We start from the raw sequence: 25473 nt of genomic DNA on the forward strand, positions 1-25473 counted from the left end.
GCGGGTTTGAGTTCAAACTTCCCTCTGATTCACTGAATCAAACACTCAGTGGAGACTGTGAGCAGAGCTGGTATTCAGAGGTGAGTGTGCTTCTGTCCTCAAACACCATTATTCACACTTACATTATGATTCTCATCTGTTTCATTTATTCAGGACCAGCGTCTAATAGCAGACCCATCAGATCCTCAAAGACTGATTGATCCTGCTATTTCTGTCTCATCAGATCGTCTCTTCACGTCTCGCTGTGTGAATCTGAATTATGAAATCATCTGTGATTCTCCTGGAGTAAATCAGCTCAATCTCTCTCTTAACATCCATGTGTGTTCATATTTAATCATTCAACGAACAATACAAATGCTATTCTAATGATCCTTTCTTTCATTTCAGTCTCATTCCAGACTGGAGACCATGTTCAGAGGTGAGAGAAACACTTCAGTAAAACACATCAGTGTGTCCTGATTGAGATCAAACTCTGTGTTGAACTGAATCTTCAGTGAATCTTCAAGGTAATGATGATGATTGTGAATGTGTTTTTCAGTGAGGAATCAAACTGCAGTGACTCCAAACTCAGGTGAGTTTCAGCTGATAAACGTCTGATTATTCACTAATTTAACAGATCAAACTATGGTTGCAAATTCTGTCGTAACCAATAGAGTTCAGTGGAACTTATCACCAGTTAACTAGGTAACCAACATTTTTATATGCGTTTTTTTTTGTGCCCTAATCCTAAAAATTCATCAGGCTTAGAAGCCTTGCACACGCTTTTTAGTCAGAATTTTTCGCCCATTAAAAAATAAATACAACCTCATGTTATGTCAGTCACGTTTGCAAACTGCATCCGAAATTTTAATCTGATCGGATCTTTTTCGATTTTGTGCGTCTTCCGCAGCAGTAGCATTTTGAGGGGTGTTTTGACAGTTCAGAGCCACCGTAAAAGCGAATACAGAAAAAATACAGAATTGCGAATACGAAAAAATGAATACGAAAATTTCGGAGTGAGTGTGCGATGACATTAAACGTTTTTGGAAAACACACCCCGGATTCACACTCAATCAAGTTTGAATCATTTCTGTCATATTGGCTCATATTTGTGATCACTGTGTGTTTTTTTAAAGATCACCGGAATGAAGTGCTTCCAGATCTCCAGCATTCAGGTAAAACATTAAGAACGTGACATCTGTGGTTTGCTTCCTAATATTCTTTTCATAATTTTTATATATCAGTTGATTTCACAGTATTTTTTGTTTTATTATTATTATTATTATTATTATTATTATTATTATTATTATTATTATTATTATTTTGTTCAGTCGATCAGCTGATTGCATTTTTTATCTCTTGTACAGATCAGTTCTGGTGGCTTTTAGCTGTTTTCATCATTGTTCTTCTCATCGTCATATTGATCTGTTTCATGAAGCGTAAAAGGATCTTCAGGTGAGTCCTGATCAATTTTAAAGTATCGTCCCAGCAGGTACATGACGTCAACATGACATCAGATTGACATTGTACCCCAACGTCGTGGGGACGTTGCATTTTGGTTGGAAAATAAAATAGGGTTGACGTCAGAACTCAGCGTCAGTCCGACGTCAATGTCAAAGCGTTTTAAGATGTTGGCTTGACGTTGGATTTTGTTCACTTTCCAATTCACAGAGGTGTAAAATCCAGGTTCAGTGAGTCAAAGTCATCTCCAGTGTTTTGTTTCAATCACCTGGATTTGCAAATTAGCACAGTTTTTCAACCAGGAGGACAGAGACTGGACCAAATAATTCCTTTTGAGTCTCAAGCAAGTCTCAAGTAAAATCCCAAGCCCCTAAAGAGATCTCTTTTTAAGAATTATACGAGGTTTAGATGTTGATGTTTTATTGGTCAAGAAAAGATGAAAAAAAAAAGAAAAAGAAAAAAACATTCTGCAATATACAGGTTTATTACACCTGATCACACTGTCGGGGCTTATTTCTGCGATAAGTACCGGCTGCCTGTACATTATCCCTTACTTAATGCACAGGTAGTTCCAAGTCATTTTAATCACCGTTCTTTATTAATGCGCTGCTTTAATTGATGCACGCAAAAGCACAGAGAGAGAGAGAGAGAGAGAGAGAGAGAGAGAGAGGTCGGAGATCGCATTGCTGCGCACATATATAAAATTCTTGTCAGCGTTTGCCTGCGATCCTTATTAAAATATCCTAGATACTAGATCGCTACATTATATTCCTCAGCAACGGGGTGGTAAAACTGCTCTTTTTGAATGAATTGTTGTTTGTATAGAGAGACGCAGAGCATGCAGACGCACGCACATTCACATACACACACACACACGCAACTGTCCTCTCTCTTGCCTTCACACTCTCTCTTGGTCGATCGACAGTCTACTGAAACAAATCCTATTTTTCATTCAAATAAATGTGATTTTACCGGACTATTTAATCTCTGAGTCTGATTTGAAGCGGGCAGAATGCTAGAGCTGCGTGTCATAACTGACGAAAATAACCGTCTTTTTTATCCATTCAGTGAAATTTTGCGCTGCAAATATCAATCCTAGTTTTAATTTGTCTATAACCATGGAATAAGCGTGATAATCAACGGTTTGCCGCGCGTTAAAGGATTTAAAATGCACTTCGCGGAGGCAACCACCTCCGCTTCGAGTCGGGCGGTTATTAGCCTCCACGTCCTGCATTTAAAATCCTTTAACGCGCGGCAAACTGTTGATTATCCCTTACATAATCAATATTTATTACACGGCTCTTTGGAATGCTTGATTCTGATTGGTCAGTTGAGACATTTGCAGGTTCGTTCTTTTCAAATAATCACCGCTCCAAAGTAATAACGCATAGCCGGTACTGCTTGTATGTTTAAAAGCCCTCCGTGCCAACAAAGATTACCGTTGGCGCCATCATGTGACAAACACTGGAAAACCACAATTAACAATGGAAAATTTCGACATTAATCTATTTAAATTGTCTCACTAACCTACATAGTTTGAATGTTAGTCTCGTGGTACTACATCGTTTCGGGGAAGGATAAAAATGTTAATTTAAAACAAATATGCCAATAAAAGATGTCAAATTCATATTCATGTCCAGTTTTTTTTTTCATTGGCAAGTAGCTGTGTAATAAGCGGGATAATGTACAGGAAGCCGGTAGATATCGCGAAATAAGCCACTTCAGTGTGATACAAGACCCTCCGCTGCCTGTACATTATCCCCCACATATTTAATTTAATACAACAGTGAATAATAATAATAAACATAGGTCTAGGGATAATTAAGAAAATAATTAGATAACCACAACAAAACTACATGTTATAAGAAATGCAAGGGGAAAAACAAAATGTTAAACAATTAACAAAATCAGCCACTCCCTCCCACAGCGTTCCATAATTAACACACACACTTATGCTTACAATTGACAATTAACATAGGAAAGGGCCAATCAGAAACTGCCACACTCCGCCCATTAGGTTCTTGAGAAAACTCAGTCACATCATTTTAACCAACAAAACATCAACATCTGATCCTCTGTAATAACAGCAGGTGTTCATCACTAATGCACAATCATCATTCAGTTATCTCATTAACTTTAACTCTTTGAGGACTTGGGATTTTCCTTGAGACTCAAATGAAATGACTTGGTCCAATCTCTGTCCTCCTGGTGGACAAACTGAGCTAATTAGCAAAACCAGGAGATTGGAACTAAATACTTCCACTGACAACGCAACCTAAAAACAACCAAACATCAATGTCTATTGATGTTATATCTTGACGTTGTAACACAATGACGTCTATCAGATGTTGGATTTTGGTTTGCCATACGTGACGAATAAATGTTAGTATTTGACGTCAATATGACGTTGGTTTAAGATGTTGTCTAGACATTGAATTTTGGACACCTGACTTCACGACCTAAATCTAGCCTAATATTAACGTCATATGATGTTGTGTGCCTGCTGGGATATACTGAATCTATCAGTCGGAATAAACTCAGACTCTGTGCGGAATGTGATAATATGTAATAATCAGATTCAATCTGTTGTCAGATGTTTTCAGAGGCGTGATGATGATGATTCAGAAAACAGGTGAGTCATTTCTGTGGATGAACAACACTGAGATCATTAGTTTTATTCTGTGAATCACATTTAAAGCAAGACACTCGTTAAGCCAAACAATTAACAAGAGGTGAAACAGATGATGTTTTAACCTTAACACAGATCTAATGAGAATAAATATGAATCTGCTGTAAGTAAACCTATAGCTTCATTAATATGCTGAAAATGAATGTGTTCTTCCCAGGGACTCTGAATCTGCTGTTCAAATGATCTGATGCTCCTGATTCACTGATCAACTCAGGACTGAAAATCACTGTGATCTTTGACATGATGATGATGATGATGATGATGATGATGATATTTTATCTTTTTTTTTTTTGCTTTTTGCTAAGTTGTTTACTCTGGTGATTTCCTTACTTTATGTAATATTTGTCATCATTAAGATGAGAGAGAATTTATACAGCTGCAGAGTTGTATGGTGTGTCTTATGGAGTTTTACTATAAAACTTGTTGCAGGTTGCAGTGATAAGATGAAGTCTGACTGAGAATTGAAACAGATGCAAATTAGAGTATTCAATAAACTCTGCTCATTTTATCATCACTTTGTCTCCGGCTTTCTGCTCAAATGATTTTATGTTTTTGGAATGTTAGGAATCATTGTTCCTGGAATCCCGAGTTGTTAATAAAATTCAAATTGAAATAAAAGAAAAATAAACAGTGAAATAAAAAGTAACAGTTTGACAAATGTTTGCGTAGAGGAGCAGTCATCTAAGTGTTTAAACAAAAATCCGGAAAGGAAAAGTAAACATAGTGAAATATCAAACCATTTAACGTTAGCCTTGTTGTTTAAACAGATGTGTTATGCAAACTACTGAAAAGAAGATCATAATTTGAAGTGCAAAAAAAGTGTGGGAAAATCTTTAGATGTCTAGAATATGTGAACAAAGCTTGTAGCGTTCATGGATCTTCCATCAAAATATTAATATGAGCACACCTGTTCATACTTATAAATCACATATATATTTTTTTTGTGTGACAATGGCATTAAAAAAATAGTTGTTGCTCCACAGGTGGGGTTAAACACCTCCAATCTGACAAAGCATTTTTTTTAATGTATCTACTGAAAGAAAAGAAAAAAGGAAAAAAAAGACTATAGATAGATACGATTATTTATTAATGAACCGTGATGAGAATCAACCTAGTTATACCTTGAGGTCATTTTTTACAATAACGTTAATAGTGAGAGCGTTTTACCCCACAGACTATGTTTTTTTTTTTTTTTTTTTTTGGTGGGGGTGACCATTACGGACTTCCATAAATAAATTATAATATTTTTCTTAATAATATGTACTCCCTATCTACAGGCCTTACTATTATTATAATATAATTTATTATTGATTGAAATTTATTTATTTGTTTATTTTAGTTGGCCTTTTTTACAGGAATATTCAGTCGTTTGAAAATATTCAGGGTCAATCGGTAAATCCCATTTTCCTGACAGAAACTCACAAATTTACATACATTTCTCCGCATCTTTCATGTAGCGGCTCCTTGTTTGAGCTGCGCTTTAGATGCGCGCTCAAGAGCTCGAGCCTGGAGGAATGCAATTGTGCTCCTCGCTCTTCACTTACTTTGGCAAAGGATCCTCTCAAGGTATGAAACAGTTTGACTGACAACCGTTTTTATAATTACTAGGTTTATAAACGATGCTTTTAAAACAATTCTTTAGAAGAAACGAGGATATTAAACTTGAATGCAACATGCGTGACTCTGAAATCAGCCGGTTTTTTGATCGATTCCTCAACAACAGATACTCAATAGTTAACTGTTCCTAAATCCTAGCTTCTATTATTATAATTAGAACGCGCAACACCTGTTTTACAAACTATTTCCCAGTGGTTATAAAGACTGTGCTCTACAATATTAAGCATACTCCGCAGATAAATGTCTGTTCTTCTGTTTGGGATCGCTGTTTTTTCTTTCGTCTTTTATGTCTTTAGCAGCTTAGTTTCTGGTAGGCCCTACTCTTTTTTAGGGCAGCGGTTGTCAAGGTGTGGCTCCATCCCAGGAGATCAGCTGAGTGAGAAGTAAGAAAGAAAACCCATTGAAACTGCATTAGAGTACGTGGACAGAAGTCTTTTGTAAGGCGGCACCGAACAAACGCTTTCTTTTTCAAATCTGAGCAAACCTGACACATAGAAAAATCCAGGAGATTTTTCCCTCATTGGCAGTAAATTTTTAAATGAAAAGCAATTTTCTGATGTACTAGGTTATTCTTTCCTATTAAACTTATTTCATTTTAGTGACCGCATGGGGGCGCCTGCGTTCAGCGTTTCGATAGACAGTCGCCTGAAATAAAGTATAGCTGTGTAAGGAAACTTGAGTTATAATTTGTTGAATACCATGAATATAAAAGTCAAGAAAACAAATAATTAAATGCAGTATTTTTTTTTCTGTGTTTTCAGTTTCCTCATTTAAGCTAAAACATGAACATCATCAATGTGACTTGTGAGAAGATTCAGACAAGAGTGGGATTTCTGTATGTGATCCTGCCTGCTATTCTGAACCACACCAATAATCCAGACTGCGATCAGAGCTGGTATTTAGGTACACTGTAAAATCTAATTAGTTGGGCTTACTTAAAAAAAAAAAGCATGAAAACAGATTGTCTTAAAAAAACTAAGTGAAATAGAAATAATATGTTGTACTGACAAATGTTTAATTAGTTTAGTTTAGTTAAATGAGAATTCTAACCGCTAAAAAACAACTGTAGGGGCTACTTGATCCTTTACTTAAGGTTTACTCTTGACTTATTATAGCTACTCACTGACTCCCAGAGTGCATTGCAGCATGCATAAATTATGCAATTGGTTTGTTTTGCTGTTGTTGTTTTTATTTGCAACTTTTATTTACTGTCTTGTGTCAGTAGTAGCACAAAAAAAAAGAGCTAATAAAATAATATAATGGTTATTGTCACAATTAATAAAATAAATTGAATTGTTACCGATTTGCGTGCTGAATGTTGAAGCACATTACCTCGTATATTAAATGATTGTCTCAGCCCAGTTAGATTTCTCAAAGTGTTTATGAAGCACAATGAAGTTGTTGAAGATCATTAATGAGTATTTGAAATATATTAGCTAATGATTTAGTTAAATAGGTTTCCTTCTAAGAGCAACCTGCATATTACTTTTAGTCCCTTGAAATAAAAAAGTATGAGTCCGTATTGCATCGCTGCATCAATAGGAATAAAATTACAATAAAACAAACAAAGTTACAAGTGTCCAACCACAGGGAACTTTAACCACTATAATGGTAGGTAAAAACAAACAAACAACATTTTATGAAAATCAACATCAGTTTCTGAAGTCAGGATATGTAATGTTCTTTCAAATATTTCATACCTTGGGAAATTAGTGAATGTAACTTGTGAAAAATAACTGCATACACCCACCTCAAAAACTTGTATTTCCTCTTCTTTTTTTTATTTTATTTAGCAAATTAGCAATATATTAGTGCTCAGCTGCCTCTCCTTTGTGGCTACTTGAATATTTTAAGTAAACTTTACTCAAAGCTGTAAGTAAATTGCTTTACTAGCATTGAAAGTAGCTGTAACTTAAACCAACCTAGTAGCAAGATAACTAATTATATCTAAGTAAGGTAAACTATTGGATTTTACAGTGTATGTACTTAAACTATGCCATTATTCACTCAGATATGGTGCTTACTTCTGTTTTGTTTCATTTGTTCAGGACGGGCGTCTGAGAGCAGATCCAGCAAATCCTCAGAAACTGGTGTATCCTGCTATTTCCGTCTCATCTGATCGTCTCGTCACGTCTCACTGTGTGGATGAACTTCATCATGAGATCATCTGTCATTCTGATGAAGTAAATCAACTCAATCGCTCTCAACACTCATCTGTTTTCATATTTAATCACAGAAGTGGTGGTGATTGTGTTCAGGATATTAAACGTAAAAACAAACTATATACACTCATGAACCTCATAAATGATCCTCTTTTCATCATTTCAGTATAAGCATGAGACTATGTTCAGAGGTGAGAGCAACACTTCTTTTCATCTTTAAAGAGGCAGCTCACACAGAAATCTCATTTATGTCCAAAATAGGACTTTTTGTCCTCAGTGAAACACAAAAACAGATTATTTGAAAGAAACCTCAGTGTTTTTGTTCCATTTGATTAGATTCATAGAGATTTCAGTGACATGACAGAGCTTAATTTCTGTATATTTTCAGATCACAGACATTAAATACATTCATGTTAGAAAAAAAAAAGAGATGCACACATCTGTCCTGATTCTTCTGAATTGTGTTTTTTTTTTCCAGCATTTAACGGCACAGACTCCATCATCAGATCGACTCCAGAATCAAGTGAGTTCAGCTGATGATTGACAGCCTGATGTAGTTCAGTAATTCAGTTCATCAGATTATATTATTGTGGTGTTGTTTGTATAGATCGGTTGTGGTGGTTTTTTATCCTGATCTTCATTGTTCCTCTGGCATTTCTCTGTTTCTTGCTGCGGAAAAGGATCTTCAGGTGAGTCAGGAGTTTATAATTGTGTCAGAGAGACTTTAAAATAGTCATGAAATCTAAGTGAGACTGACAAAAAATAAATAAAAATAAAAATATAATTTAGGATTTGACTCCTTTACCAGATTGTGATATGACATAAAGTCATATTTAATGATGAGATCAGTGGGATAAACTACAAAATCTCTAAAATACTGTGAGTATATTAATATTTAATAATCAGCTTCAATCTGTTGTCAGATGTTTTCAGAGCATCCTTCAACGCAGTGATTCAGAAATCAGGTGAGTGAGTCAAACCTAGAGATAGATTCAACTGAAGTGAGTTTGAATGATTCACATTCGTGTTTGAGTAGATACTTTATGAGTCTTCATTTGCTGAAACTGAACCTGTTTCTCTCAGGCATAATGAATTGAGTGAATCAATCTGAATCTGAGCAGATCAACAGTTCCATGCCCAGAGGATGATCTTCATCGTCATCATCGTAATGGCTGATCTCTATTTATTCTCATTCACCTGCATCTGTCTGTTTTATTATACAGTAAAATCTTAAAGACCCTCCTGTGTTTCTGATTGTCTCCTGAATTCTGCAATCAAACCCAAATCTCTCTTTTAAAATGTGACCTTGGACCACAAAACCATTCATAAGTAGCATGGGTATATTTATAGCAATAGCCAAAAATGCATTGTATGGGTCGAAAATGTAGACTTTTTTTTTCTTTGCCAAAAATCATTAGGATATTAAGACCATGTTCAACATCTTATTTTTTGAGTAGTAATATGCATTGCTAAGAACATCATTTGGACAACTTTTTTTTTTTTTTCCTTAAAGCGAATTAGTTAATAAATTAATTCAACTCAAGTCACGTCTAATTATTTACTTGGAGACAAGTAGAGGTGGGTTGTTTTATAAAAGTTTAATTTTCTGTGTTATGTTTTTTTTTTTTTTGGCACTGATGGCTTTTTAGAAAGCTAAAATTATTCACACACTCCATCATGAACTTAAATGTTATGAACAAACTGAAGCCCTGCAAGTAATAAACGTATAATGCAAGTAATGACAAATGAGGCTAAATTCTTGGGATTTCTCACAATCAGAAGTGCACAGCTCCAATTTAAAGTGTTTGTGCTGCCTTAAAATTGTAAGTTTAGTCAACATGAAATGTTAAGTTGTACTATATGAAAACACGGATATTTGAGTTGAGTAAACTTACAAATTTTAAACTGCACAAACACTTACTTTTTTAACCCTCCTGTTACCCTAAAATCCGCTAACACCTTTTTCCCACTGGGGTCAATTTGACCCCAAATTTAAAACCTCTAGAATATGATATTTTTTTGCTAAAAGGTTAGTGTCAGGTAATTGATGTCTTTGTTGACTACTTAACAACACTCTGAAACACCCCCCAACTTTCACTGTCAAAAACCTGTGACAAAATCTCACTGACAGAAAACCTTTGCGTAGAGGCCATTTTCGATTGAGAGAGCAATTCAACTGACAGTGGTTCTCGCAATACTACAGGTATGGTTGTGTTAGTTTTATTTTTTATTTTTATTATACTTAACATATAAAATTATAGTGCATATTATAAAATCATAGCATGTTATAGTGACCTCAATATCACCCAAAACAAATGTGTGTAATTTTTTTTTATTTTTTATGTTTTATACAGCTAAAAGAAACTGGGGTCAAATTGACCCCAAAGAACACCGATGTAACAAAAATGTGTACAGGGCATTGAACAAATAATATCATGTTAGTTTTATGTTTACCAAGTTTTCCCCATTAAATTAGGAAAAGTCATTCAATCTGAAGCAAAAAAAAAAAAAGTCAATTATATATGTACATACGTTAAACATTGAATGGGGTCAAATTGACCCCAAGGATAACAGGAGGGTTAAGTTGAAAAAATAAGGCAAACATATCAATGCACATGCTCAGATATTTTATCTTCTAGTCAGCCAGCCTGTTCGAGATTAAGTGCATGACAGCTTACAGTTCAGTTTTTGCCTCTCTTCTTACTGGCACAGAGTTTATTAGAGAAAAAAAAAATCTGAAATCTGAAAAAAGTTGCTTTTTGGCAATAGCAACTGAAAAGGCAGGTTGCTAGATAGCATCCAATTATACACACAGTAATGTAACGGATATACAGACGTTACAGAAAGAGCAGGATGTAAATTATGTGCAAATAAAGCATTTTAGCACAGGTGATGATTCACTTTCTGCAAGTCATGTTTCCATTACACAAGATTTGGTCATGTGACTTATTTGTCATGGTAGATAAGCAAGCAGTGAATCCCAGTCATACTGAAAGCCTGTCACATTCTTCCTGGTTTTGATTTAAAACACTACTTTTGGTGTTGGGTACATACAACACATTTTTCATAAATTCCTTCCAGACTAGAAAAAATGAAAAAGCCAGAAAGTGAAATGTATTTTCTAATATCTTCTTAAATTCGTATTTTGTCGTGACAAACCATACAATAAATTAATTTAAAAAACGACACTCCAGTCCAGTCCAGTTTTTCTCAATTGCTAAAAAAAGGGGCAAATGCTCACTTTCCTACACGTTTCTATCAAATATATATAAATATATAAACAAGTTCTGGTAGTTAGACTTAATTTGCAAATCGCATGCGCTCTTGTGTTACTCATGGAAACATTTACTATTTTGATTCTCACGCAGATTCACACTTTGGTGGAAAACTGAAAAAGGGCAATTGTTAAGCACTGTTACATCACAGCTGTCATGGTACACACACAATGACTCAAAATTGTTCGCACTTGTTTCTAATAATAAGGTCAAAGCAGTTTTTCAAAATACACACACTGGCTGTGATATGATAATTAAGTCAAAGTTTCAGGAAATTGGTCATTAGCAACTGTGAGAAACCTTAAATCACACGTCATATGTGTAGGTGGGTGTTTATTTTTAGAAAACACTTCATGCAATAGTGGTGTCTGTGGTTTAGAGAGATTTCTGTTTAATTCGGTTATACGTTTATGTTTTTGAACTTCGCACTGCACTTAGATTTTGATATTTCTTTTATCTGAACATGAAACATTTGAGCTACAGTTTGTCAGGACGATAAACAAACACAATAAACTCATGCATCAATCAATCCTTCATTAAGAAACGATGCAAACAGTTAAACAAGTTAAAGAAGACACTGTTCTGTATAAGTTGATCTCTAATTAAAACCTCCTTGAGATGGGCTTTGATGTTATCATCACCACCTGCAAGGTTCAAAACATATTTCAGTACTTCAAAAGGTTGGTACATTACCATTACATCAGTTAATAAAATTATGGCATTTACCTGTAGATTTAAGTGAAAACGGTAAAACAATGCTATTGTATTTTTTACATTAATATTCTGGACTCCACAGCTGCCAGTTTTTTGTTTGTTTGTTTTTTTCCACTGTTTTTTAACAGTGCAGTCATTTTGAGCACAGGCATAAAAAAAATAAAAATAATAATAAAAACTTTTCTCCACTGTCTGCTGTACAATGTAGCGTGCTATGAGCTCCTCTGTTCCCAATCTGCTTTTGTCCAAAAATAATTTCATGAGCATTCACAATTTTCAGTACAATTCCTCCCACAATGCTCTCCCTTCTTTAACCTCAGATTGCATTATTAGAAAAGTGGAACAGATGCAAGTGTTTAAGATTGAGTGAGAAGTGGTGCAGACAGCACTGTATTTCAGTCAGATTTAACGAAATGCCCTTCTTTCTCCACGAGATAGATCGCGGATGTCAGAAGAGAGAGAACGAAGTCAATAATTGGTTTTTAAAAAGTAAAAGACAGCTTTCCACCATCCCCCGATTCTCATTCCACTAATCGGCTTGTGCTCTGTGATCGTTTTTTAATTGTACATATTAAATGCACATATTACTGTTAGAATCTTTGTGGTTATTGATGCTTTCCTGATACAGCAAAAGCGCATTTGTTTAAACTCGTCTGTTAGTCATGAAAACTGCATCCGACAGGGAATCCCCTTTGTTCATATCTTGACAGCTGCATCACATGACAACACTATTTGACTTAAGAATGATAACATGTGATTTACTGGGAAAGGTTTCAAGGGGGCGTGGCTGGTCGGCTTTATTTATAAATACTATATATGGGCTATGGAGGGAAAGAGAGACCGTTCAGGAACAGGTTGCTTTAGGATCATCAGCTCGCTGCTCTTATCGTCTACTTTAAACAGGGATCCGTTAAGGTATGAAATACTTATAGATACAGTTTGTCTGTGAGACGTTTTCATTATTAGCAAGTCTATAAATTACATTTGCAAAACAGTCCTTAAATATTTTTGCAGGAAACATTTTTTTGTGACTATGCTCAAGCTATTTTGTTTAATGCTTTTGCGAGTCCCTGCATAAGACAAAAGAAAGAGGTGCACTATAATGCAATGCAATATAAGCTTATAGCTATTACAGTATTATTGCAAACTTGCGTAAGGTCCCGTGTTTGTGTGCTGTTTTGCTGACCATTCCGATTCGTTTTGAGAAATAAACAGGAGCACAGAAGAAAAAAGTGGATATGTTTTAGATTTATTCAATGTTTTTAGGCTATAAAGTTCAGAATTAAATCGTTGCTCACAGGATGATGGTGAAGAGAAAGGCGTTTCTCGGGACAAGATTTTCTGATAGTGCCTTGACTTGGAAATGCACGTTCCCATCTGACCAGACGCATGCGCAATAGTGTTATCTGCAGGTTATCTGCTCTTATTGCAGTGAAAGATGAATATTTAACTATGTTGTGAAATATCTGTATCTATGATGATGTTCTTCTCAATTAAGTCATTCTTAATTATTAATGTGAAATGTATGTCTTCTTCCAAGTTCATCTGAATTATAGAAGCTGTTTGTGAGGAGCACAAGATTAGAAAAGACGAGACTGCTTTAAATGCACATCATTACATTCTTACCAAATATTAAAGGGTTTCATTTGTGTTCTAAAACTTTTCAGTTTTGAAATATGGAGATCAATATAACCTGTGTTGAGATTCGGAGCGATGTGGGTTTTGTGTATGTGGTTCTGCCCGTTATAATCAATCACATCAATAATCCTGACTGTGAGCAGAGCTGGTATTCACAGGTGAGTGTGTTTCTGTCTTTAGACTACACCTTTATTCACACACACACACACACACACACACACACACACAAACACACACACAGGTTTACATGTTTTATGGGGACATTCCAGAGGCGTAATGGTTTTTATACTGTACAAACAATACTTTCTATGGCCCTACACCTACCCTACACCTAAACCTAGCCCTCACAGGAGATTGGGTGCGTGATTTATAAGCCTGTTTCCTCATGGGGACCTGAGAAATGTCCCCACAAGGTCAAAATTTACTGGTATTACTATCCTTGTGGGGACATTTGGTCCCCACAACGTGATGAATACCAGGTACACTCACACACACACACACACACACACACACACACACACACACACACACACACACACACACACACACACACACAAACACACACACACAGGCATTATATGATTCTTGTCTTGTCCTTTAATATGTTCAGGATGGGACTGTGATAGCAGACCCATCAGATCCTGAAAGACTGATTGATCCTGTTATTTCTGTCTCATCTGATCGTCTCGTCACGTCTCGCTGTGTGGATCTGAAACATGAGATCATCTGTGATGCTTCAGGAGTAAATCAACTCTCTCTCTCAACATTCATCTGTTTTATATGAATTTAATTTGATAAATTCTGTTCTAATGAATCTTTCTGTCATTACAGTTCAGACTGAAGACCATGTTCAGAGGTGAGAGAAATAGTAAACCACATCAGTGTGTCCTGATTGAGATCAAACTCTGTGTTGAATCTTCAGTGAATCTTCAAGTGAATGATGATGATTGTGAATGTGTTTTTCAGTGAGGAATCAAACTGCAGTGACTTCAAACTCAGGTGAGTTTCAGCTGATAAACATCTGACTAATAAAACTGATTTTACAGATCTGGTTCACATTCAATCCAGTTTCAATCTTTTGTCTCATATTTGTAATCACTGTGTTTTTAAAGATGTTCTGAATGAAGCATCTCTCCAGCACTCAGGTACAACATTCAGCTTTAAACCTCTTTTTAATATTGATTAATCATTATAGATCAGCTGATTTGATATTTGATCTCTTGTATAGATCAGCTGTGGTGGCTGTTTGCACTCTTCTTCATCGTCATCATCTTGATATGTGTCTTGCTGCATAAAAGGATCTTCAAGTGAGTCAAATATTTGTGCCAGAAAAAGTCATAAAAACTGAAATATGATTGAGCCTAAAGTTTATGTGGTTACAAGAAATCCACATAAAATGCTTGTTTTATTGCTGCAAATCTGAACTTTAAAAAAAATGCATGCCTGAGCAAACAGATTAAACACAAGCTCTTCATATTTAAATAAATCTTCAGCTCTGAATCTAATTCTCTCAGGGACCCTGAATCTAGTGCCCAGAAGGAGTTCAGCTCTGATGATCCTTTTTCTCTAAATGAATCTGAATCTGAGTCTCAACGGTTCCATGTTTAGAGGATGATCTTCATCTGATGGACTGAAGACGGGTCATTTTGATATTGACTCAAACTCAGGGTCAGAGAGCAGGGATTGTGTCATTGTGATTCGTTATGCTTCTGTATGCATTAGCCATTTGCACATACTACATGCATTACAGGATAAATAAGGCATTTTTAACCCTAAAGTAACATTTCTGCCATCTTTTTTTTATCTCTTTCTGCCTCATGGTATTTTAACTGCTGTACAACTCAGTGGATTATTCTTAAATCTATATTAATAGCAAACATTATAGCACAACTCAACATGGCATAAATGTATTTATTATATTTTCGTTTTAAAAAAAAAGTTATGCATTCTTGCTATATCTTTTGTCAATTACTGTGAAGCTGCTGTGTGTTGTATAAATCGCTATAGAAATAAAGCTGACTTGACTTATCCACAATGCATTTGTAACCCGTTGTTTTAACCCTTAATGGTTATGCACGAGCAATTTTGTGGGCACAGTAATCGAAATATAGGTTCGGAGGGAGGATTATTTTTTTTCATAAGGATGGACAGCAACACAATAATGAATGTGAGAATTGAAATACTGTATTGGTACCATAAACAAAATTAACTGCAGTATTATCACATATGTGCAAAGAAAACAATCAGGCCTGTAAACAAAAAGAATGAAAGTCCCAAAACAAAGTAAAGAAAATTTATTTTCCTGTCTCCTTGTCTGTATTTTGTAGAGTCAGGTCCACAACAAACGCAGTGAAATATCAAAGATCAGGGATGGCTCGCCGTTCAAGGTCCGTTAGTGACTCAGAACAAGACAAAAAAAAAAAAAAAAAACCTGCACAATGCAGGGAATATGTTACTCATTGCTATTCACGTTATCTAAATTGACGACAGACCTATCCATGAAATGATAACACATGAATTTACATTAAATAAAATGAATTATTTCCTCTCAACTATAGGTCTGTGTCACTCTCTTTTGCAAAGAAAATACTAGGTTGTACCACTAAACACATTAAGCAGAGCACATTAAACATACTCTCATTGTAAACCACAATTGCAAAAACAGAACAAATAAAAGTCACACTTTACTAGATGATAGCTTCTGCTTTCGTGTAACAGAAACCCACTAGATTGAAAAAATTAGCATAACTACTGCACACGTGCAGTTACCATGACACAGCAATTTTAACCAACGACTCACTCCGATTGTTTTTTTTTTTTCCCCTACAACAGATAATGCTTATATCTTCATTTCAGTACACATCTATCACTATTTGTTCGTCATCCATTACAATCAGTTATATTTTCCTTAACATTGTACATTTAAGAACAATTGCAAAGAAATTTTCAACAGAAGACAAAACTCACCGGAGTTTCATGAAACAAAGCATGAAATAGTGCATCATCCTTTGAATTTGATCAAAATCAGTCTAAACGCTTTCTTTCCTTTCCACTCTTTTCACTTTTCTCTCTAAAAGTTATTGCTCTGAGTCAGCAGATCTTTTCTCCGTTCTTTTCTTAACGAGAGTACTCTTTGTCTCTACTTAGTTCTTCCTCAGATTATCTCATATCACTCACAAGAGAAGTCGCCCCCTAGAGGGATTTACTAGCTACTGTAACCATTTTCTGTTCTCTTTGAATGACAGTGACCCCGAAATCTTATAGGGGTTACACATTGATTCCTGATAAAACCCAGCGGTTCATTCAGTCTGTTTTGTTGTGATGTATTTAGTGAATGAAGGTTGTTAGTGTAATTGGATCACAGATGCTGTTTTTTATTTAGCCTACTTATCTTAACTGTTTAAAGTGTTTGACTCTTGTTAAACTGTTTCTCTGAAAGAAAAAAATGCTATAATTCTACTCTGAAATGTGCGTTTCGGGCAGATGTCGGGTCGGAATTGCAGATCCCGCTTCAACGCCCGGCCTGATTTTGCAGAGTTGGACGCATTCCTGGGGCAACAAGGGGGTGCTTAAGGGAAAAAAATTCAACCAGAGGAATCGCGTGACGTCATCATGTGTAAGCGCCCGTTTTTGAATTTCCGCCTTCAAGTCACATCAAGAGCCATTCGTCTGAGGTAAGGTCCTTTCTTTAAAAATGTTGCATGTAAGATACCTCCCTGCTCAGCATAATGTGGTAATCTCAATTCCATCATGAAATGACTGCTAACACTAACGTTAACTGTTCATAAGGAAAATCGGGGAGAAGTTTTCCCAGTCACCCGTCGATTTATATTACTTTATTATTTATTAGTTTAGCAGACGTTTTCGTACAAATCCATAAAAAAGGGAAACCAAACACTTTCGCGAATGAAGTCGGACCAGTAACAGTCCGGGATTTGACGTTCAGCAACAATATGATATTTCTTGTATTGACTCAGGGACATCATTCCTTGTAGCTCATAAATATGACCAATTCGTCAAGAACGATAAATAGAAAGATAGATAGATAGATAGATAGATAGATAGATAGATAGATAGATAGATAGATAGATAGATAGATAGATAGATAGATAGATATATTTATTGATTTTGTTCATAATAATGTCAAATTATTATTATTAATAAAATATCAAGAAATATAGGACAAAAAGTTATCAATCACTGTATAATAATATTAAAAAAATAATAAAACTTCTACTATTAATAATAAAAAATTATATTATGAATAGAAAAATGAAATATTTTTGTGTTATATAATAATATAATAATAATATAGCCTATAATTTGTTGTTAACCCAGGGACATAAATTTTTATATCTCATGAAATATAAGACAAACAGTAATCAATTACTGTATATTAATAATAATAATAATAATACTACTAATAATAATAAAACTACTACTATTAATAATAAAAATTATATTATGAATAGAAAAATGAAATATTTTGTGTTAATAATAATATAAAATTTGTTGTTGACCCAGGGACATAATTCCTTATATCTCAAATATATAAAAGTGCAAATCACATACACTAGGATTGGTGGCGAATGACAAAGGCTGGGCTTTTATAATAAATGTTAACAGTAAATTTATGTTTTACTTATATTTGTCTTGCTTTTTCTGTTCTGAACACTGCTAAATTTAAAGAGTGACCAACAGGCATTGATTTATGAATAAAATGAAATAAAATAAATAAACACCCACACAAAAGGGCATTTCGGAGTGTAAGGGAAAAAAGGGCAGGGCCTGTGGCTGTGAGTCTATGACTCCTCCCCCTGAACTTTCCCCCTGTATTTGATCTCGTCTGACTAGACAAACCATCTTTTTACGATACAGTCTGGATCTGGGTGTTAATGGTGACCTCAGAATAAGAACGAAACAGTAACATAACTCAATCCCAATTCTACCCCTTACCCCTACACTTTTCCCTACCCCTCCGTTCCAAGTACTGCTCACTGCAGAGCCAAATGGCCTCCAGCTCCACCTCTCTTGATGTCCAGCTCCACCTCTGAGTGAACAAAAGGGTGGAGTTAAGGTTAGGGATAGGGTAAGGGGTAGGGTTAGGGTGTGGTTAGGTGTCTATCTCAACCCCTCCAGCTCCTCCCATATGGCTCTGCAGCGAGCACCCTCTCCTCCGTTTGGCGTGTTCACGTGAAGGGGTAGGGGTGTCTCGTTTCTCTTTTGGTTGGAGGGGTAGGGGTAAGGGGAAGGGCCAGATAGTCCTCCAAATGAAGATTTTTCGGGATCTCACTTCAAACGAAGGGCTAAAAGAAATTTCCAACATGGCTGCTCACTCGAGCAAGCAGACCCATAAATGCAATTTTTGCCTTTAATAAGGATTTTTATGACAATGTTTCATTGATTATATGTATATTACCTTCAATCTTGTGTTTGTGTTAATGGTGTTGTTTTGTAAATAAACGTTTGCAATATAATTGCTAAAGTTTGCTAGCAGATAGCACTGATTGCACGATATTACAATTTTTTTTTTTTTTTTTGTCATATACCCTTGACTGCATGTTAGACACATGAAAGACCAGTGGCACGGCAATTTGCAACCGTGGTGTAGTGGAGGGTATACACAGGTATATAGTGTATACCCACTTCTTTATCAGGCTGCTTTGTGTATACCCACTTTTTAAATCTCCTCTGATGCGCATTATTCTGTAGTGTCCTGCATTAGCCAAAATCATGGCAGTCCAGCACATCCAGTCATGTGAATAAATGTAAATATTCGCTAAAAACACTCAATAAGACAGTGATAATGCAGTCAGGACCGTGGCGCCGACTAGCTTTGAAATGTATTTGATAATTGCGCCTAATGCGCCTGCTACCGCTTCGTCTCCCGCACCCCAGTTATATTTGAATAAATACATAATAATGAAAACAATACCTTACAAATGAAAAGAAGCAGATTTTTACAATCAGACATTTCTTAAACCAGTGCCCTGCTGAAAAAAACAGCATATGGCTGATTTTAGCTGGTTTATGCTGGTCCTTTGCTGGTTTTTGCTGGTCATGTTGCTAGTCAAGGACCAGCATAAACCAGCTAAAACCAGCATCCCAGCACCAAAACATACTGTTTTTGTTTTTTTTTAGCAGGGTGAACCCCTGAAGGCATTTCAGTTCAAGGATCCAGTAAACGAATGTGTTAAAATAGAAAGTTCAAAAGGAAATTCACAAATGAAGCATATACCCACTTCTCCCGGCATCACTATACCACTGATTAGCAATTTGCCGCGCATGTGATAACGCATTGTTTGTTTTGCTTACGCTTTGTTTTGCTTTGACATCTTGAAATGTTTTATAAACATCTGCACATGTTCTTTGACGTAACACTAGGAACTAGCGACAACGTATGCTGACGTATAACAGTGTTGTAGGGGTGTCCCATTTCTCAGGGGAAATATTTTAGCCCTTCCCCTTTCCGCTGTGTTTCAAGGAACAAGGGGAAGTGGCGAGGAGTAGGCAAAGGGGGTAGAACATATAATTGGGATTGGGCTCTTTATTCATTGTATGACAAGAGTGAATAATAATGTGTTGGGCGGGGCGCATTTTATTTCACCCTGTAAATAACGCAAACGGGAGATTGCGTAACTTCCTGATGTTGCGATCGTCATTGGCTGTATCCGAAATCGCCCCCTATACCCTCATCACTATTCCCTACATTTTTCAAGTTTATTTTGATATTTTTGGTATTTTAGTAACAGACAGAGCTTACTTAATGCCAACCGCTGGGTTTTTTTGATTTGTAAACCCAAGTTTGAATCCAGTTCTCTGTGTTACAGGAACCAGCCTGCATGGGAGCGCTATCCTTTTGGGGTCGCCCAGGCCGTCTCACTGCGTGGTGGTGTGAGATTTTCTGCACTGCATGAGTATTGATTTGAGAGTGTAGAATTATTTGCACTATTCACTACACCTTTTTATTTTATTGCAGATTTGTATATCAGTGCACGTGTGGTGTGTGCTTTCAGGCTAAGGGGTCCGTGGCCCTGTGACTTTCCTCTCTCCCTTTCTGCAGGCTTGGGAATCCTGATATTGTAAGAAACGGTGGGCTATCTTAATATTTGGCCTAAAGCTTAGATCTCTTAAAGTTGTGACATGCTTTTAAAGATATACAAGCATGTAATAAAGTTGCTTTTGCATAAGTGGAGATTTTTATTATGTTTATTATTAAAATGGTTAAACTTGAAAGTCACATCTCTGTTCCCTTTTTAACAAGGAACTTAGTGTTGCTGTGTTAAATCATTCCGTGGGTATTAAACCCTCGTGGCGCAGTCGGAATTTAAGGTGCTCTTTGAGTGACGCTCGGGTTAAATCGTAAGATTAAGCAATATGTGAATCCCAGTCATACTGAAAGTCATTCTTCCTTTTTTTTTCCTTTTGGTGTTGAGTACATGCAACACATTTTGTATTATTCAGAAATTATGGTTATCCTTCCAGAGTAGAAACATGAGAAAGCCAGAAAGTTAAATGTATTTTCTAATATCTTCTTGAATTCTTACAATAAATTCATTTAAAAAAAACAACACTCCAGTCCAGTCCAGATTTTCTCAATTGCTAAAAAAAAAAAAAAAAAGCAAATGCTCACTTTCCTACACGTTTCTATCATATACATCATTCTTTTGACAAAACCTTAAACAAGTTCTGGTAGTTAGACATAATTTGCAAATCTCATGCGCTCTTGTGTTACTCGTGGAAACATTTTCTATTTTGATTCTCACGCAGATTCACACTTTGGAAAACTGTAAAGGGCAATAGTTAAGCACTACTACAAAACAGCTGTCATAGTTTACACAATGACTCAAAATTGTTCACACTTGTTTTTGATGAGTTTCTAATTGATTGATTGTTACAATAATGCGTTACTTACACACTATGGTGCTGTTTAAATACTGTACAGTTGCTTTGACACAATCTGTATTGTAAAAGGCGCTATATAAATAAAGGTGACTTGACATGATACGATCAAAGCAGGTCTTCAAAATACAAACATTTCAGAGCGAACAGATGTACTGGATGTGAAATGAAAATTGAGTGAAAGTTTCATTAAACGTGTCATTAGCAACTGTGAGATACCTTAAATCACACGTCAGCTTTTTCAAATATGTAGGTGAATGTTTATTTTTAGAAAACACTTGTGCAATAGTGGTTTCCGTGGTTTAAAGGGCTTTCTGTCTGCAGTTTTTTTTTTTTTTTACACCCGATAAACATCTAATTGTATTTCCTTTGTTCTGGTAAAATAGCCTATGTTTTTGAACTTCTCAGTGTACTTAGATTTTGATTTCTTTTATTTGAACATGAATCACTTGAGCTGCAGTTCGTCAGGACGATAAACAAACAATAAATGTATGCATCAATCAATCCTTCATCAAAAAATTATACAAAAAGTTAAACAAGTAAAGTAAGACCATATATGTCGGCGGCGATAGCTTTAGCGCCATTGTGCTGCGGGTGTCCCGTGTTCGAATCCCGATTCTCTCCCACTTTGGTTCCTCTCACTTCTGATCTGTCCTATCTCAAAATAATGAAAAAAAAAAAAAAACACTGTTCTATAAAAGTTGATCTCTTATCGTCCCTATATGAGAGGGAGGAAGATCAGAACAAAAAGCACCAAGACCAAATTTATGCAATTTGAGCCAATCTCGGCTGAAAAAGCATGTAAAGCATGGGTTGACATTGAGAGATTGGACACATATGCTGTTGCAGTCATTCTGACTTTTCAGCAAGAGCACAGGTAAAGAACAACTTTTACCTGCTATATGAGCTCCATCTGTACTTTTTAATATAGTCTGCTCTTGTCCAAAAATAATTGCGTGAGCATCCACGATTTTCAGTTCAATTCGTCCCACAATACTCTCCTTTCTTTAACCCCACTGGTATACCTCTGGAAATATCAAACCTAGATTGCATTATTAGAAAAGCGGAACTACAAGTGTTGCAAATTTGCAAGTTTGCAAACATTGCATGTGTTTAAGATTGAGCACATTGAGAACTACGTCAATAAAAAGAGAGAAAACCGGTACTTTCCGTCGTCGCTGTCTCCGCCCATTCTGTTACTTCAGGAAGACAACAGATGACTCGCTGTTGAGTCTGGGCGGCTATTGGGTTGTATATAAATATATCTAAATGTAGAAAGAGAGCGTTCAACAGGTTGCTTCAGGATCATCAGCTGTCTGCTCTCATCGTCTACTTTCACCAGGAATCCGTTAAGGTATGAAATACTTCTAGATACAGTTTGTCTGTGAAACGTTTTCATTATTAGCAAGTCTATAAACTACATTTAAAAAAACAGTCCTTTTTTAAGATTTTTGCAGGACAATTTTTTTTGTGACAATACTCAAGAAATTTAATTTTAACGCTTTTGGGAGTCCTCCATAAGACTAAAGAAAGAGATGCACTGTTATGTAATGCAATATAAGCTCAACTTTACAGTATTATGGCATAACTTGCATTAGGTTCCGTGTTTCTGTGCTGTTTTGCAGACCATTCCGATTCGTTTTGAGAAATAAACAGGAGAACACAAAAAAGTGGATATGTTTTGAGATTTATCAAATGCTTTTAGTATTATATCGTGGCTCACAGGATGATGGTGAAGAGAAAGGCGTTTCTCGGGACAAGATTTTCCGATAGTGCCTTGACTTGGAAATGCATTTCTTGCACATGTTCCCATCTGACCAAACACTCTCAGAAAAAAAGGTGCAAAAGTGTACCTTTTAGGGTACAAGTAACTGTCACTTGGGGTGTACTCTCTAGGGTCTACAATTATGTAGCTCTAACTGAACATTTGAAACATGTTTTGGGTGCATAATTGTACCCTAAGGACCTATTGTGTACCTTTAAAGCTACCATCATATGTTTTGTTCCCCTAGGGACAAAATTTGTACCTGTGCGATACCTTTGTACCTCTGCTACAGTGCACGCATGTGCAATAGTGTTCAAAAAGATATCCCGCATGTAGTGTAGGTTATCTGCTCTTACCGCAGTAAATGATGCATATTATAACTGATGCATAGTGATACAATTAAGCATTCCCAGTCTGATTTGTATCTATGATGATGTTCTTCTCCTTGCATTCAGTAGGGGAAAGGGAAATAATATAATATCTGATAAATTGAAGGAAAATGCATTACAGTAAGTGTACTGTGTTTGTTTGCAACAAGCCATTCTTAATTATCAATGTGGAATGTATGTCTTATTCCAAGCTCATCTAATTCATAGAAGCTGTTTGTGAGGAGCACAAGATAAGAAATGATTGAGGACGAGACTGCTTTAAATGCACATCATTACATTCTTACCAAATATTAAAGGGTTTCATTTGTGTTCTAAAACTTTTCAGTTTTGAAATATGGAGATCAATAAAACCTGTGCAGAGATTCGGAGCGATGTGGGTTTTGTGTATGTGGTTCTGCCTGTTATAATCAATCACATCAATAATCCTGACTGTGAGCAGAGCTGGTATTCACAGGTGAGTGTGTTTCTGTCTTTAGACTACACCTTTATTCACACACACACACACACACACACACACACACACACACACACACACACACACACACACACATGTTGGGTTTACATGTTTCATGGGGACATTCCATAGGCGTAATGATTTTTATACTGTACAAACCGTACTTTCTATGGCCCTACACCTAAACCTAGCCCTCACAGGAGATTGTGCACACTTTTACTTCATCAAAAAAACTAATTGTGCATGATGTATAAGCCTGTTTCCTCATGGTGACCTGAGAAATGTCCCCACAAGGTCAAAATCTACTATTCCTATCCTTGTGGGGACATTTGGTCCCCACAACGTGATGAATACCAGGTACACACACACACACACACACACACACACACACACACACACACACACACACACACACACACACACACACACACACACACACACACACACACACACACACATTATATGATCTTGTCCTTTAATGTGTTCAGGATGGCACTCTGATAGCAGACCCATCAGATCCTGAAAGACTGATTGATCCTGTTATTTCTGTCTCATCTGATTGTCTCGTCACGTCTCGCTGTGTGAATCTGACTCATGAGATCATCTGTGATTCTTCAAGAGTAAATCAACTCAATCTCTCTCAACATTCATCTGTTTTATATTCAATTAATTTTATAAATTCTGCTCTAATGAATCTTTCTGTCATTACAGTTCAGACTGGAGACCATGTTCAGAGGTGAGAGAAACAGTAAAACACATCAGTGTGACCTGATTGAGATCAAACTCTGTGTTGAATCTTCAGTGAATCTTCAAGTGAATGATGATGATTGTGAATGTGTTTTTCAGTGAGGAATCAAACTGCAGTGACTCCAAACTCAAGTGAGTTTCAGCTGATAAACATCTGACTAATAAAACTAATTTTACAGATCTGATTCACATTCAATCTAGTTTCAATCTTTTGTCTCATTTTTGTGATCACTGTGTTTTTAAAGATGCTCTGAATGAAGCATCTCTCCAGCACTCAGGTACAACATTCACAGCTTTAAACCTCTTTCTAATATTGATTAATCATTACAGATCAGCTGATTTGACATTTGATCTCTTGTTTAGATCAGCTGTGGTGGCTGTTTGCACTCTTATTCATCGTCATCATCTTGATATGTTTCTTGCTGCGTAAAAGGATCTTCAAGTGAGTCAAAACTTTATTTGTTTCAGAAAAAGTCATAAAAACTAAAATATGACTGAGCCTAAAGTTAATGTGGTTACAAGAAATCAACATAAAATGCTTGTTTTATTGCTGCAAATCTGAACTTTAAAAAATGCATGCCTGAGCAAACAGATGAGACACCAGCTCTAGGAATCTTCATATTTAAATAAATCTTCAGCTCTGAATCTAATTTTCTCAGGGACCCTGAATCTATTGCCCAG

General features: G+C 36.0%; 1 protein-coding gene and 1 long non-coding RNA gene across 2 annotated transcripts in view; one reads left to right on the plus strand and one right to left on the minus strand.

Annotated features, from left to right (window-relative positions):
• LOC141335231 (uncharacterized) overlaps window positions 1-25473 on the minus strand; it is a 243591-nt gene that overhangs the window by 96159 nt on the left and 121959 nt on the right. The window lies entirely within an intron of this gene.
• Window positions 12740-14239, plus strand: LOC141341361 (uncharacterized). Its single transcript, XR_012356650.1, has 3 exons — window positions 12740-12812; window positions 13565-13693; window positions 14146-14239. It is a non-coding gene; the product is annotated as an uncharacterized lncRNA (long non-coding RNA).

This window comes from Garra rufa, chromosome 1 (genome assembly GCF_049309525.1).
Source record: "Garra rufa chromosome 1, GarRuf1.0, whole genome shotgun sequence".
NCBI lineage: Eukaryota > Metazoa > Chordata > Actinopteri > Cypriniformes > Cyprinidae > Garra > Garra rufa.